General features: G+C 42.0%; 1 long non-coding RNA gene across 1 annotated transcript; it reads right to left on the bottom strand.

The window, feature by feature from the left end:
• Positions 1 to 107: 107 nt before the first annotated feature.
• LOC123352394 lies at positions 108 to 16,925 on the bottom strand. The gene is made up of 3 exons (XR_006574159.1): positions 16,608 to 16,925; positions 2,797 to 2,878; positions 108 to 1,132 (listed from the first exon to the last, which is right to left on the bottom strand). It is a non-coding gene; the product is annotated as an uncharacterized LOC123352394 (long non-coding RNA).
• Between the last annotated feature and the right edge of the window lie 443 nt (positions 16,926 to 17,368).

Genomic DNA, 17,368 nt, shown 5'->3' on the forward strand with positions numbered 1-17,368 from the left:
CTCATCTGCAGAGAGGAGGGAAACAGTCAGTGGTTATCATGCCCTTTCCACTGGCGAGATCTATAGAGCCCTGCGAATATCTGCAAATGTGGTCTGCAGCTCATGGATCAGATACGGATACAAATTTTGTATCCACACAGAGCTCTAGGTATCTGGAATGTACAGTCTTCCACATGCTGATCATACTATACAATGGATGCTTGAACAAAATGGGCTCAATTTGATGCCTTGCTCCTTGTGTAGTCACTTGCACCAAAGTGGGTGTAAAATGCAGTTTAGAGGTTGTGCATGGGTTGCAAGTAACTACACAAGGTGCAGAGCATCAGAGAGTTGGGTCCAAAGTGCCTTAGTTCCAGATTGCTGTATTCCCTTCATAGTGCCATGTATTATTTACCTATTTGTGGAAAAAAATCTTTTCTGCAAATATTTTTTGAGAAGCTGAATCATAGCCTTAAGTATCACTTCTTTCAAGATAGAGATTTTATTTATGAAAGATTGTACTATCACTACACAGAGGTGTGTTAAGTGATTGTCAAAATGAAGCTACTCTGAGCATTTTAACATATGAGAGCAGGAACACAGCGGAGAATGAGAACACATACTTCAGACAGTTAAATCCATAATGAGGTTCTCTTTATTACTGCAGCTGAGTCCAGCATATGAAAGACACTGTGATGTAAAATTACTGATAACATTGCACTCTTGTTTGGACATTTCACTTCGGACAGCTTGGTGCAGTGCGGAAAATGCACTTTTTATTTTGCTGAACACATCTTCATTGATCTGTCATTGACTAACTCAGAAGAAGGCACAGTTATCAGTGTGTACCATTGCTAGTTTAAGGTCTTCCTTCCAAGGAGGTGCAGTGAATGCAGTCCTAGGGTCTAGAGACCAATTTTATTCTGATCCCGAGGCACCAAAATCCCTTGGAAACCAAAGACACTTAAAAGAAAGCATTCAATAAGCCTCTGCTCGGCATCCTTTGGTATTTTCCAATCTCAAAATCCCATGATTGCTACGTTGTCCCTCCTAGAAATTTAATGTACTTCAAAAGTATGCCATCTATCAGAGTGCATTCCATTCTCTGAGTATGTCTGAGCAGAATGTTATCTGCTATTGCGTAGGTCAGCCACTAGAAGAGGAGCAGCTGTGTCCAAGGCAAGGCAGTGACAGACTTTTGTGCATGTATGCATCACAGTCTGAATATTTTGGACCCTATTCTTCTCACCTACACCAGTTCCACACTGATGCATTTCCATTCACTTCAGTGGATTTGCTCCTCATTTATACCACTGTAAAATCCCAAATCAGCAAAGCACTTAAGCATAAGTTTAACTTCAAGAACTTTAATAGTCAATGGGGCCTCTATCAGAGCATTGATCTGGAGGCTCTATAAGGACAAAGGACTTGATTTTGCTCTTAAAAAGGGACACTGTCAAGTTAAAATAAAATTTTATTTTATTTATATATTACACAGTGTGTGTGTGTGTGTCTGTGTGTGTGAGAGATATCACACTCACACACTTCCATAAGGCAACCTGTACAGTCAAGCCTTTCAGTAATATGGAAGTACACTACCACCTAACTAGACCACTAAAGACTGAAGTTCCCTTATTGATTCTATGCCTCTCCTCCCACCTTCCTTCCCTCCTCCCTTCTCCCCCCCCCCCAACAGTCTATACTATTATGGTCACCACTTTTACAAGACTAGGATACATTTTGTTCAAAGTATGCATTGTGAGATATAATTTGAAAAGTCATAATCTGCTGAATATCATTGTCCTGTTAAAATATGTATAGCAACACTACATGCAAAGTTATAGATTCTACTGTAATGATTGTTACTGAAATATGTTGTAATTTTCTGTATTAAGGGAGAAACTATATTGCCTCTATATAAACCCATGGTATGCCCACATCTTGAATACTGCATGCAGATGTGGTTGCCCCCATCTCAAAAAAGATATATTTCAATTGGAAAAGGTTCAGAAAATGGCAACAAAAATTATTAGGTGTATGGAATGACTTTCATATCAGGAGAGAATAAGACTGGGATTTTTCAGCTTGGAAAAGAGACGGCTAAGGGGGAATATGATTGAAGTCCATAAAATCATGACTGGTGTGGAGAAAGTAAATAAAGTAGTGTTATTTACTCCTTCTCATAAAACAAAAACTAGGGGTCACCAAATGAAATTAATAGGTAGGTTTAAAACAAGCAAAAGGAAATATTTATTTACAAAACAGATTCAACCTGTGGAACTCTTGGCCTTCACAACATCTTCTGGCAAAGACTATAATCAGGTTCAAAAAAGAACTAGATGGAGGATAGGTCCTTCAGTGACTATTTCCAGGAGGGGCAGGGATGGTGTCCCTAGCCTCTGTTTGCCAGAAGCTAGGAATGAGCAATAGGGAATGGATTACTTGATTATTACCAGTTCATTCTCTCTGGAGCATCTGGCATTGGCCACTGTCAGAAGACAGGATACTGGGCTAGATGGACCTTTGGTCTGACCCAGCATGGCTGTTCCTATGTTATGTTCTGGGTAACACCCACAAACTGGTTTTTCAGAGACCAAGACACACTAGCATCCCAGACAGGTGTTAAAGGTCTATCAGCTACTTAAGCAGCCATCCTCCAGAAGGGGGGGAAAAAGGTGTAAATAAGAAATTTACATTTCATCACAGGGACAATTCATACCTCTCATCCACAGAGTGCATGTCACCATGACTCAGCAAGGATGTTTCTAGCACAAGAAATTGAATTATAAAAAGAGGGGAGGGAGAGAAATACTTCACCTCTTCTCCCCCATCTCTGCTTATGAGATCAATGACTCTCACAGAAGCTGAATTAAGGAGGGGTCCCAGACTGAAAGGAGACCTGTGAAATTTACAACAGCATATGGTGAGACAAAACCTTTGCTTTTAAGTTAAGAGTAATATGCAAGCTAATGCGTATTTTCTTTTGTAACCAGTTCTGACTTTTATGCATCACCACTTTTAACTATAGAAAGATGGATTTTAAGTTATTAAAAGATATTATTGTTTTATCTTTATTGTGTTTGGATTAAAGTGTGCGGGATACCCAGGCTGGTGCATATATCATTTTCCTTTGATGAAATTACAGACTTTCTATGAGCTTGCATTGTTCAGTAATGTGCTGGATAGTACAATATGCACATTTTTTCAGGAAACCAGGTTGGGACTAGAGAGCTTATGGCTGTTTCCCTGTATGTAATTCATGAGTGACTGGTCTGAGTGCTCCTGTATTTAACTGAGAGTGAATTTTCATGCTGAAGGCTGCATAAGCAGGCTGGGTGTGGCTGTTCTGAAAGCAAAGCAGTGTAAATGGCACCCCAAGCTAGAGAGTTAAGGGGACACAGATTGTACCTGTAGAAGGTCTCTCACCCACATTGCCCCAAAACCTAGAACTAGGGGCAGTACAGCATCCTCCAAAACACATCCCTGGAGTTTTCAGCATGGTCAGTTTGACTAGTAAAGTTCCAGACAATACCTACTCCCCATGCCTCACTGACCCTCTGATCTCATCTTTATACAACTTCCTGTTGCCTTAATGGCTACCTTCTGCAGCTGTTAGTGGCCCTTGATAACAACACTTGGTTCCCAGGTGTTGAGTATAGTCATCCAAAACTACAAACTAAAGCCTGGCGGAAGAGGGATCAGAAAGCAACCCAACAAAAATCCAGGCAGCCTCCTAAAATGCTCAACCACCGAGTCACACAGCCATAGCTTAGCACTCCTTAGATTGGTAAAGCTAAAAGAATGTTGAAACTCTAATTTACTTTTTCCATTTACACTATTGTTTACTATACTTTTCTTCACTGTAGACAGTGAAAACTGACTAATCCATTTCTCTTTTGTTTGGTCAGTTTCAAGTAAGTAACTGACCAGTTCTCATGCATTTGAACAGGCCCAGTTGCAGGACTGGGTCCCAAGTATTTTTTTTTTTAATTAAATCACTATTTTTAAAACCAGTGTTCATCCTACATACGTATATTGTAGGAAATTAGCTGTAAATGCTCCCCAGTCACAACAATCACAGCATATAGGCACAGTTTTGTGATGCATTTTCTGGGGGTTGTAAAGGGTTAATAATTCAGTAATTCATTGATTTGAAAAGGGAAAATACCCTGTAGAACAGGGATACTAAGACCTCATTTGTTCAGGAGCCAAATTAGTGATCAACATTATCCAAAAGAGTCACGGTAGCGTGACATTGTTTCATTTACTAATGTATTATACACTCGTACATAAACAGTATAACCAGAGGAAATTATATACATTAATCTCAACAAAATGACTGACCAAGTATTTTATCAACTACACTGGGTTAGCAACATAGTAAAAGCTTCCCGATTGGTTAATAATTAAAATCGGTGTTTTAATGTTGTGCTGCAAATCGCTGCAGGAGTCACATTAAGAGCCACGTGCGGCTTGCTAGCCTCAGTTGGAGTATCATTGCTGTAGAGCCAGAGGGGACATAGGTGCAAACGAAATATAACAAGGTCTATGAATATGGGACATACACAATTTAGCAATATTTGGTCAAACAAAATTCCCATTGATATCAATGGAGCAGGATTGGACTCAAGCAGAGGATTTTTGAGACACAGCAGCACTACTTTTAAACATTGGCTTTGTGGTTTACCTGGATGTGTGTCTTTTTAAAACTGACGTTTTGCAGCAACAGTGGGGAATAAAAATATAGAGCTGGTTGGAAGTTATACAAACAGATTTTTTGGTGGAAAATGAAAAGCCATTGAACCCAAAAGGGTCCAGGATGGAATTGCCAGTCAAAGTGAGAGAGGGAAATGCTAGAAAAGTCAATAACCTAGCAGGTGAGGGCACTCACCTTGGATGCAGAAGGCATGGGTTCAAGTCCCTGCAAAAACCATTTCTTACCCAACTCTAAGATCTATAGACCAGAGCTAATGCATGCTACTTTCTATCGCTGTAGGCATACACAAATAAATTTAGGTTAGCGTGCGTTTTAAGACAGGTTATTTAATTCTCTTATTGTAAAGATCATTTTTAAGAGTTAATGAAAAATTCATACTAAATTACTTTGTTGTTGAAACATAGCTTTTTTGGGGGGAAGGGGGAGAAGTGTTTCACAAAAATATTTTCTCCCATGTCCACCCTCTCCCCCCCTTCATGAAATTTTCTCACACACACACAAAAAAACACTCCTCACACACACAGAAAAGTCGTGATTTACCAAAAATCCACATTTCAATTAAAGTATTCAAAAAACAATATCAGTGAAGATTTTGGTAAAAATAAAAACTATAGTGTAAAATGAAGAATGGGTCCATTTTGAATGCTGCAACACAGAAACTTCAAATTGGATTTCTTTTAAAAATCATGCCCACATTTTTTGGGCAACCCAGCTCATTTTCAAGAAGAAAATTATATAAATATAAATGCCTAAAGCTAGACCTACAATAAGGTGTAAAGAGTCAATTTTAAGGCTTCTTTTAACAGTGCAGTTTTTAATTTGCAGCTCATTCAAATCTATGCAGCACAGCACCATCTGATGGTAGTTACAAGCGATCACTTTTGGCTGGAATATTATCCTGCCTAGCTAACAAGCATCATCATGCACATTACACAGTATAAATTAGATATGTACAGTTTACACCGGGCAGGCTGAGCAGCTGCTCAGCCTTTCTATACCTCTAATCAGGGTCAGATTAAGATAATCCAAGGCCCTATGCATACCACTATACAGGTCCTTCTGGACATTCCTCTGCCCCCCTGAATCCCATTTGGCATGACCACTGTAGAGGGGCATCCCTCCCAGAGAGCAGTTGCATAGATCCCCCCCACCCATCCCCCTCAGATGTGGCAACAGGGGCTCCCCCCACTGCTTACCTCAGAAACTGAAGTATGTCTAGCTGGGTCAATGAGCCAGACCCATTGCATTCTCCTCGTCCAGGGCAGATGGAGGGTCTGGGGCTCCCCAGGCAGCACTTACCATGGCCCGGCTCTGGCTTCTGGCCTGGGCAGGGCTCCTGCATATATCCTGCTTTTGCCTTTTGAAATCACCCTACCAACAGGGCATTCTGAAAGTTTGTTCAGTTCATGATTCTGAGGCAAACCAACCTATTTGTTCTAAAATCCATGCAAATAGCTTGATGGTGGTATTAATGGCTCTCTGAAGTACTGGGCATAGCTGCTCTCTGCCTCAGTCTAATGATCTGTGAAATGGGCTTTGTCCTTCTTTTCTATGAAGGTCAGGCTGACTTGTACTAGCACAAGCTGCCAAGTTAAACAGAAGAGGCCCAAAGATCAACCGGAATGTGTTGGTGGAAACTCTCAGTGCTAGCTACTTATAAAGCACTATTGTAAAAAAGTTAGTGTGTCAAACTTGCTTAAGATCTGAGGCTTAGACCCAGAGGACTCTACCATATTTCCAACATGTCAGACTAATTGTAATTTACATTTGTATCACTCTGTATTAGAGGTGCTCTGCTTTTCAGGAAAGTTAATTTGATGTGTAATATTTGGCTGACCACAGTTTTCTACATGAAACCTGAGTGGCTCTGTTCTACTGAATGGTGCTTTTGCTTATAGTCAATGGAAAACGTGTAAAGAGATCTGTGGCATGTCAGCCTAACATTGTTATATATTGAAAATAGTTTCAGCTTCCTCTCTATAGCATAGTCTGGAAATAAAACATATGGAGTTCGCACGACTGCTGATTGGATTTTGATTGCTCTGAAATGTGGCCAAGTTTCAAGTGGAGAGTGCAGCCTGAAAGGAAATACAGTAGACACTAGACAATTTATTTGTTTCTGAGTGGGGACCTGGCTGACAGGCTGCTTCTAAGGTGGCTAACAAGAGCAACATGTTCCCATATGGAAGCCATATGGTGAAATCAGCCACTATCTAAAAACATGGCACAATATATGTACCATGGCAGCAGGAAAAGCAAAGTCCTGTAAAATTGGTGCCAATCAAAACAGCAAAATATTGATGGAGAACACTGATAACTAAAATAGTTAACATACCAGCAAGTTTTAGATGAAATGCTTTTCAGAGCTACACAGTGAAAATACAAATATGAGAGGCCCACTTCAAAAAGTAATGGTGAGGCATGGCATTAATAATTATCTAGATTTGCACAGTTACCATTAAATTCTAGATTGTAGCTAGTCCCAGATAAATTAGGACAACTGTAAACATTTGGCGTGAAAAAAATGAGTTTCAAAATATATGCATTTATAAAAATCTGTACACACATGTGAAAATGTAAATGAGCACATAAGTACTTTTGGGAGGAGGAGCTTAAGTGACTATAATGTTAGCAGAAGACACTACTCCCTGAGAAAATTCAGAGATTAGCAGAGTTTATGGCCTCACGAGCAGAATCCTTGTAAACATCTGTAAGGAAGGATGAAAGATTCAGCCAAAGTCTAATTAAAATTCCATTGCAGTCTCATAGGTCATATTATAAATATTTGTAAAAGCCTCTAAATACAGAATTAGTGTTGGGTTTCTAACTGCATGGGATTATCATACAGGCAAACAGCACAATATTAGGTGTTAGGCTGACCACTGAAGTATGATGCGCTCATTTTACTAAAGGATACACTCTGGAGTGGGCAAAACATGTACTAAACAATACTACCCTCTTGTGGTGAAACTGTAACCTAACATTTCAGTAGAATAAACCTTCAGAGTCACTTAGCCCAGGGGTTCTCAAACTGTGGGTTGAGACCCCAAAGTGGGTCATATGACCCCATTTTAATGGGGTCGCCAAGGCTGGTGTTAGACTTGCTGAGGCCCGGGACCAAAACCCAAGCCCCACTGCCTGGGGCCAGAGCCCAGCAGCTTCAGCTCTGGGTGGCAGGGCTCAGGTTACAAGCCCTGCTCCCGGGGCTGAAGCCCTGGGACTTCAGCTTTGGTCCCCCTGCCCAGGGTGGCAGGGCTTGGATTTTGCCTCCCTACGCCCCCCTGCCCCATCCTGGGGTGGTGGGGCTCAAGTGGATGCAGGCTTTGGTCCCCCTTCCTGGGGGGTCATATAGTAATTTTTGTTGTCAAAAGGGGGTCATGGTACAATGAAGTTTGAAAACCCCTGACAGTCAATAGCTCACACTATTGGTTCACTAAAACAACCTGCATTTTAAGAACTCCATAGGTATGTATTCTCTATTTTAAAGCCATAAATATTGTATAATCTTCCCTTCAGAAAAAACTGTCATACAGCGAAGACTCCTCTTTGGTTTTTTAGCAGTTTAAGGCACACATTTAAAGTAAATAGACAGGAGGACATTTAAAGAAGATGAAAATCCTAACACCAAAAGAAGATTTCAAGATGAAGGAACATTGATCATTTTACCCAGCCAGCAATCTGGAAAAAAAGTCATAGTTACATAACTTTTTGAACAGCTAACAAACACTGACGTGTTTCAGAAAGTACCTTTAACTGCAACTGGTGTTTCTTAACTGGCCACAATGCTGGCCATAGCTTGTCCTTGTCTACACTGACTGAAAAGTTGTGATCCGCATCACAGTAGTTAGTCTGACTCTTCACAGTCATGTTCTAGGACAGTAAGATTTTGTAGTGGAGACAAAGCCTTAGAGAAACAAAACAAAACAGAGTAGCATTTCCTAGTAAGGATGTGATCCCTAGTTTCCCCATTACATTTTAAAAAGTGTTATCTAGTAACTGAATATTTTATGAGCCTAAAGTTGTGCAGAAGACTGAAGTGGCCACTAAAACAGATCTTCATAGTTCTTAGTGGTGGACATTAGGGGTAAACTTTTGGTGGCTGTTTTGTTTTGTTTTTTACACTACAAGATTAAACTTTTGTGTTTGTTTTTGGTAAGCTAAGGTTTGAGAATTATTTCATATGCAGCCATATATTGTTTTGTATATTAAGCTCATGTCTTCTGCAATACATTAATGGCAGCTGGAGATAAAAAAATTCCATTATTAAAGATAAAAAGTAAAGTCAAGTATGATTAAGTACTAAGAGGCTGATCCAGAGCCTATTGAAATCAATAGAGTATAAATTTACTTTAGTGGACTTTGCAACAGGTGCTCCAGTGGGAAAATGCATTTAATTACCATTATAGATGATGAAGTATTGGACTTTACATTGTGGCAACGTTTCTGGAACTGTGTTCGTCAGAAAAAACAACAACATTTGTTACTCTCACCTCCCAGATGTCATTTGCAATGCAGTGAAGACCCTGAAACTGTGTTACATAGAACTAGACAGAAGATGGTCTTATTATGCAGCTGGAAAAATACAGTGCTTCTGCTAACCCCTGAGCCATTTTTCCTTTGCCGTATGTATATAAACCAGCTGCTTAGGTTGAGAAGAGGTAGGCTGCATAAAACTCAGTGCAGCATGTGGCCATAATTACAAACACATGAGAGCCCAAAGACCAGATCCAATGTTAAACGTTTTACAGAAGAATTTTAAGAAAGGTTTTTAAAGCAGATTGTCAAAGTGCTCTGGATCTTACCTGACAGGGAAGCCTGGAATGTTGAACAGTGTTTCCTTGATCTGGAAAGGTGATTGTGGAGATGACTTCCTAGGGGGAGCTGAGCCCCAACTGTAAATCATTAGGTGAGTAATCCTGACACACAAGTAATGCCATTGAAGCCAATGCACCTACTTATTTCTGAATGAAAAAGTTTGCAGCTTGGGGCCCATAATCTGCTGGGATAGTTTGCTCTTATTTACATTTCATATTCCATCAAGATTAACAATGGCTGAATTCTACAACATTGTGAACAAGACCCTGGGGAGGACAACTGAGATGCTGTCTTGGCAAACAAAGCACATGTGTGGCACATAGTCAACACTGATGGTCTTTAGATGTTGGTTTCTGAACGAAAGTCTCTTCCCAACATGCCATTAAATTCTTCCTTCATGAATCTGGACTTAGCCAAACCTTAGGACTGTTTCTGGAACAAAGGCATAAGTAATTGAGTTCTGTGACCCTAGGAGTCCCTGCATACCAACTGGCAAAAGGCACAACCAATACACCGTTAAGGTATTTAGTCAAACAAGGTCTTGTAAGGTGTCATGTAAAAACTGGTGACATGCTGATCATGAATATCATTGCATGAGGTGTACATATGTATGCTGGAAATACATTTGGGGGAGGGATTTGTATGTTAGCAATACGTGGGGGGAGGGATAGCTTAGTGGTTTGAGCATTGGCCTGCTAAACCCAGGGTTGTGAGCCCAATCCTTGAGGGGGCCATTTAGGGATCTGGGGCAAAATCAGTACTTGGTCCTGCTAGTGAAGGCAGGGGGTTGGACTCAATGCCCTTTCAGGGTCCCTTCCAGCTCTATGAGATAATATATGGAGATATACCTATTATTTTTAAAATACATTTTGGAAGTAGTTATAAACAAGCCTGTCCTAGAAAAAGGAATGGGGATACGCCAGTCTGCATTGCTTACAAGCAAAGGACAATTAAAGTACATTTGCATCTAAAGTAACCAAAGTGATAAGCCAATCCAAAAAGCAAATTGACCAGAATATGAAGGAGGTGGCATGGCATCCGCACATCAGTTGGGGATAAGAACTCTCTGGTGTATACACTTCAAAGGAATACACAGCAAAGGTTTATGGACTATATAAAGAAGGTAAAAGAATCCCTTAGATATCTATCACTCAGGGCAGCAGTTTTCAACCAGGGGTCTGCAGGACCCTGCAGCTGAAACCCAGAGACCAAGCCCCAGAGCCTCCAGGGCTCGGGATTTCAGCCCTGCGGCAGGTTTCCCTCACCAAGGAGGTGACCCCCTCATCCCCCGCCCCAAGCACTGGTTCCCCCTACACACACTGCAGTGCCAGAGTGGGACAGTCCTGAGGGAAGCTCTACACACAGCTCCCTCCTCCTTTCCCCTCCCACAAGGCCTCAAACCCTGGCCAGCTCAGAGGTGGGAAGCCAGAGTCAGGCAGTGCAGGGCAGATGCTGCTCTGGCTGGTGTCATGGAGCAGGCAGCCCCAGCATTCCCCGGGGGCTGCTGCTGGTGCCCAGGGTTGCAGCTGCTCTTCAGCTCACACAGCTGGTAAGAGCCACCCAGGCAGGGTACCCAGCTCTGTGGTCAGCAGAGCCCTCAGGGAGCACGTCCTAGCTACCACCCTCCCTGTACTCTGAGTTACCCCCCTCCCACACCTGCACACAGCTCCAGTCCTAACTACCCCCTGCACACAGCCCCTAGCTACCCCTTGTCTGCACCCTGAGCAGTTCTCAAACTTTTTGAGCTGAATTCCCACCACACACAACCCAGACAGGCTGGGTGGTCTGCTGAGGTGAGCCGGGGGTGGAGGTGGTGCTGCCTTCCTGGACTCCACTGGGCAGAGCTGGCCCAAGCCCCACTGGCCTCTGCCCCCTCCCCAACAGGGGTCAAACTACGCCTAGGCCCGAGGGCCCACCTCTGTCCTGGAGCCCCAAGTCCCCCGCTGGGCCCTGGAGTGTTTTATAGAATGTTGTGGGGGGGGGGGGCTCAGAAAGGTTGAGAACCCCTGACTTAGAATCAAAGGGTACTGACCACTTTGTCCTCTGTCAGCAACGGATTCTGCTACATCACGAGATGAAGGTGCAGAGCTTGATGCAAGTAAGAAAGCTGCTTAGAGATTCTAAAACTTTAGCAAGTTACACACTAGAAAGATTGCTTTGTTTGGGACCATACTGGTCCCATTTTCTCTTGCTTAGTATCACTTAAATCTATGTTCTTTATAGTAAAACTAAGAATAAGTTTATTAATAAACCATCTCAGTGCTGTGTATAAAAGGTAAAGAGCCTGTACTCAGTTGGGCTAACAGGCTAGTGTGTCTGTGTGCTGTCTCCAAGGAGACAGCAGACTTAATAGTTTCTGTGAGAGTCTAGAGAGGGGGACTGGACACTGCAGAGACATCTCCGGGGTTCCCCGAATGTTACCTGCAAGGCAAGGTTGAGACTGCAGCGTCTCAAGGAGTTTGCTGGTTAAGCAGACTGATGTGGCAGGGAGCGGTCTCCCAGTTTAAGCTCCAGTAAAGCTCTCTCTTGCTACAGTGGAGAGGTAACAGTGACCTATGGTTCTGGGCTCCCTAAGGAGAGAATCAGTTTCATGACCAGAAATTGTCAAAGAGATGGTAAAGCCCAGATCTCTTTGGGTTTCATGGGTGACAATGGAGTGGGTTAATTGTCATATGATCAAAAAACATAACCGTGCTATGAAACATGACTGCTAATACAGCTGTACCCAAAGCTTATTTAGAGACGAAGCGGGTATTCACCCACGGAAGCTCATGCTCCAATACGTCTGTTAGTCTATAAGGTGCCACAGGACTCTTTGCTGCTTATTTAGAGAGGTTTTCAATAGGAGAACAATTAGATGCTTTGCAAAACAGAATTTGTTAGAGACACATGAAGTGCTTAGGGTGGTTGAAACATAAAATCCCCATTACCTGTCTTGACCCAACATACATTATGGACATGCTACATATCCAAGGGCCCTACACAGTCTAATTCAGACCAAGTGATTTCATGGGATTGCGGTGCACAATAATTCTAGGTACAATCACCACATGAATTTTAACTAATAACCTTCTAAGCCAGGAAATGTTAGACTTGTTCTGGGGTGTTAAAAACCACCACATCCTGACCAATATAGCTGTGACAACGTAGCCCCAAGCGTACATGCCACCATGTCAATGGAAGAATACTACGGTTGACATAGCTACCATCATTCAGGGAGTGGTGTCCTACATTGATGGACGTGTCCATCCCACTGGTGTAGGCTACATTTATACAACAGGGTTATGCCAGCATAGCTATTGTGATGTAGCTATGCCAATACAGTCTCTCTATCAGAGACATACCTTAGTCAAGACAGGAATTAGTCCTTGACTCAAAGTTTTTGTTCTTTTTAAATGAAGAAAAATACAACCATTATAAAGGAAATACATCTGCAAATACACCAAGAAAAAGCTTTGAAATGTAGTTTTCTTGAGCTTGTTTTCTTTCAGAAATATTTTTATGTTCATTTCAGGTTTACCAAGTACTAATGTATTCAAAAGAAGCCTTTTAAAAACACAGAAAAAACAAAAAAAATAAGAACAGCTCTCTCCCCCTTAGCTCCAGTTCAACAAAGCACAAGCATGTGCTTAACAGAGGCCAATGTACTCAAGAACCCCTAGTGGATATTTTGGTGACATTCATGATGATGCAAATGTTTTATCTCAGAGATCAGAATGACTGGTCCTGGCAATACATATCCTGGCAATTTTAAACTAATGCTTATATGTTAGAAAACAAAAAAGCTTAGTCTACACCAATCACCATTAAAACAAAAACTCACTTTTTCCTGTGCTGGATCCCTGTAAGCCAAGTTTCAGTCCAGAGAAATTTTTACTTAAAAAAAAAAAAAAAAAGTTAAACACACACACACCCCTACCTGACCTGCAATTAGAGCTAAGTGTTAAGCCCTATTCAAATCAGACATCTTCATGCCCCCTTTTAATTTGCTCTTTGCACATGCATGAATGGATAGGTCTGACTACTTGGAAATAAAATGGAACTACTGTAGTGACCTTTCATTATTACACTGTGCACAAGGATGCTATGAACACAGTAGATTTCTGTATGATCATGGGAAAGTTTTGCATGCACAGGTATTTACAGGGAAGGCAAGTCCACCCCATCCTTGCCAGAATTGTGAAAGGCATCCTTGCTGGTGTAAACCACACCTCCACTCAGTGTAATGCTCTTTGCCCCTCTGCATGTGCCCAATCATCACTAGAAGTTGATGAGCCCACTGTAGTAGTGGCTAACAGACCTGGGTGTTTTAGATCAGGCAACAGAGATTCATGCCGGGTAGAATTCTCACTGCAAACAAACTAGCCCATTGTACACTATTAGAGTGGCTAATATCCTCATTATAGTTGAGAGTCCACGTTTAATGCATATAGTAGCTCACTCCATGTGGGCCTCTCCTATAGAAGGCACAAGCAGTATTGTGATTTAGGTCAAAATTTTCAACACTGGCCACTGATTTTGAGCACTTGAGACATCTTGGCCTCAATTTTAAGAGGTGGTAAGTATCTGCAACTTCATCAACTTCAACTCGAGCTGCAAGTGTAAAAATCAGGGGCAAAGTGGGCACCCAAAACTGGGGTGCTCAAAATCAGTGGCCTGTGTTGAAAACTTGGGCTTGGATGTCCAACTTTTTGTCATAATGAAATGTGTTTGTACGACGACTTCCACAATGGGGCCTAAACCATAACTGGGGCCCATAGCCATTACCACAGTACACATGGTAAGAGAGCAGGGATGTCAAACATGTGGCCCACAGGCTGGATATGGTCCCAGGACTCAGGGACGGCTCTAGGCACCAGTGCTCCATGCGCGTGCCTGGGGCGGCAAGCCGTGGGGAGCGCTCTGCCGGTCACCGCTAGGGCAGCAGACAGGGTGCCTACGGTGGACCTCCCGCACGCCTGCAGGAGGTCCGCCGAAGCCGTGGGACCAGCGGACCCTCTGTACTTGTGGGGGGAAAAATGTCTAGAGCCACCCCTGCCAGGACTCCCATGGCCATTCTCTCCAGTCCACAGCTTGCCCAGTCCACTTCAAAGGGGACCTGCTCTACAGCTCAAGGGGTTGGAGAGAGCTCACACATGGTAAGATTCCAGTGTCTGTGCCCAATCACCCTACCACAGCCAACCAGTGGCTTTTTGAGAAACCATCACCATGGCTCACAGGAGATTACTTTCCAGTCCCCTTTCTGCTGTACTCCCTGCTTCTACCAGTGTTGTGCTCACAGAACTGGGTTCCTATTCTCCCACCAACTTTGCAGCTACTGCTGAACTCCGCAGCAGTAGACAAAGGAAGGTGACTCCTTCTATATGGTACCTTCCCCACCCATGCCCACAAAAATGCCCAAAATGGATAGAGGAAAAGGATTCTACAAAATTGGCGGGGGGGGGGGGGGGGCCGCAAGGAGGAGGTAAATGATAGGGAAAAGGAGGAATTTACCTCAGAAGAGGGAGACAAACGTGAGGGGGGAAAAGAGAAAGTGGGTGGTAAGATTTTCCCCCAAAGGGATAAGAAAAAGTATATGGGGAGTATATTTCCTAACAGAGGGAGGAAGGGAGATAAAATGTATGGGGGCAGAGGGAAGGCAGAGCAGTTCATGATTTTATTGCAAGCCTTGTGATGTTTGGTGATGTTCTGAAAGCCCCCCTCCTAAAGGTCATGATTACATGAGAATGTAAAGGTTCAAATCATCATCATTTAAGGAAAAAGGTTGAAAAGGCAATCCATGTATACCACAACAGCTCAAAAAACCAACAAGGGAAATAAAGCCAAGGTTTTTGTTTTTTTGTTTTTGTTTTTTGCAGCTGATTCTGAGGCACTTGAGGTTAGGAAGGTTGCATAAATGCATTTACTTTTTAACACTGTCTTTAATCGTAGCATTTAGCTTTGCTACCTAAAAAGCTACATTCTGCAGTCAAATAAGACCGCAAAATTTGCTTCTTGCCAGCAAACTTTTCATTCCCAACTCCGAGACTGAATGAAAGGGTAATTTATCCCTCACTTCAGAAAGAGCTTGAAACCCCCAATCTAATGCAGCAGGGTCATTTCTTTAATGTCAGAGAGGTAACTGGCATAGAAAAAAAAATATCTGCACTAGAAATAACAGCTAAGAAGAATTACTAAAATAAAGAGGCTTTTATCTTTTAAACCCTGAAATACTTCTGCCCAACTACAGTAGTGATTGAAATCTCTCATCCCATTGTGAGCACACCTCTAAAAACCAACCACAACAATGGATACAGTTTCCTGTATCCACTTCCTCATACAAAGAGTTCTAATTCTTTGAAATAAATATGCTTTGAGTTATTTTTGTAAGGGTCATGTTTAATATAGGTTGCCTAATGTGTAAAACACACCAAAGATTTAACATCTGCTACAAATAAATGTACAGAGGATTTCAAGTTCTTTATTTTAAGATTGGGATAGAGTACAGGTGGTCAAATTATTAAAATATGGTTTATATTCCACACTCCTGCATTTTCATACTGTGCATCAGATCTTAAAGTAATTATAGACACTATTAAACAGTCTGGCAACCACATGTCAACACCAGAGACTATCAGGCTGTTTTGCTGTAAATTCCAATATTAAAGGCCACTTTTCAAGACAGGCACAGGCACTACTCAACCTCAAAGCTGTGGAAGCAGGCTGCTCTGCAGAGTCATCTTTCAGCAGAAGACTGTGGCTGGAATAGGGCAGAATCAATGTTAAGGCACTTACTCCCCTTTTGGTATTCCTATGAATGTTATTTTTCTAGGAGCCACAGAAGAATAATAATTAGGAAAGACCATCACAGATTGATCTTACTTAACTAGTAAGATTTTACTTGAAACACACAGTATGTGGACAAAAAGATAAAAGCTGTAAATATAAATACACTGAAGACCTCATTTGATTCAGATTCTTGGTTCAGGAAAGAAAAATTCAGAAGCAAAGCAGTAAACTCAATCACAGCTGAAATAAATTAAATTTAACATTGAACATGCAGATAGCATAAATTAAAATGGCAGAGTAGTACCTTAGCATAAATACCCACCCTCACCTCTAGGGCACTCCTTTGTGCCATGACAGAGATCTTCATCTTTGGTACCCCTCATTGGGGTCTCCCTCAGACCCATATCTTCTTTCAATTCCCTCTCAGAGTGCTCAGTAGCTTGGCCTTCCAGCCAGGTTAAATAAAAAGCTTAAATTACCCTTTTGGAGTAATCCAAAAATTCAAATAAAGTCCAACCAAATCTTCAAATGGATAGCCTCTCTCAGGCAGGTCCCTTGATGGCTCTACCTCAAGACCTCCCCTGCAGGAGCCTAGCCTACTCTTGTAGCAATCTTTCTGTTGCCTGTTTGATTAAACCCTGGGGCAGGGGGATGGTCTGCCCCCCAACTTGTCTCCACAAAACTTTGCTCTCTCATTCTACTTATAAGACCTAGCTCCACCTCCTCTGGCCAGGAGGCAATTAGTTCCTCACTCTCCAGGTGCAGAGTACAATTAATAACTAAAAGTCTTTTCCTTGCCTTGCAGGTGATGAGGGTTAAGCCCCATCATACTTACTAATTATTCCTATTTTTAGTAAGGTATTACTTAACATGACTAAGGATTGGCAGACTCTGACCCAAATCAAATAACACAGGAAATACTATACCAATTGTATTATTTGCTTTTACATTTAATCCAATAAATACTTCAATTTTTTTAGTTTACTTAAAGCTGCAGAAAATCCCTTGTCTGCTGCACTAGAATGTTGCAGAATTCAGGGGGCTTTGCAGGAGAATTGAGGTCAAGCTTGCCACATAGTACATGGTGCC

Source organism: Mauremys mutica, chromosome 1 (assembly GCF_020497125.1).
Source record: "Mauremys mutica isolate MM-2020 ecotype Southern chromosome 1, ASM2049712v1, whole genome shotgun sequence".
Classification (NCBI taxonomy): Eukaryota; Metazoa; Chordata; order Testudines; family Geoemydidae; genus Mauremys; species Mauremys mutica.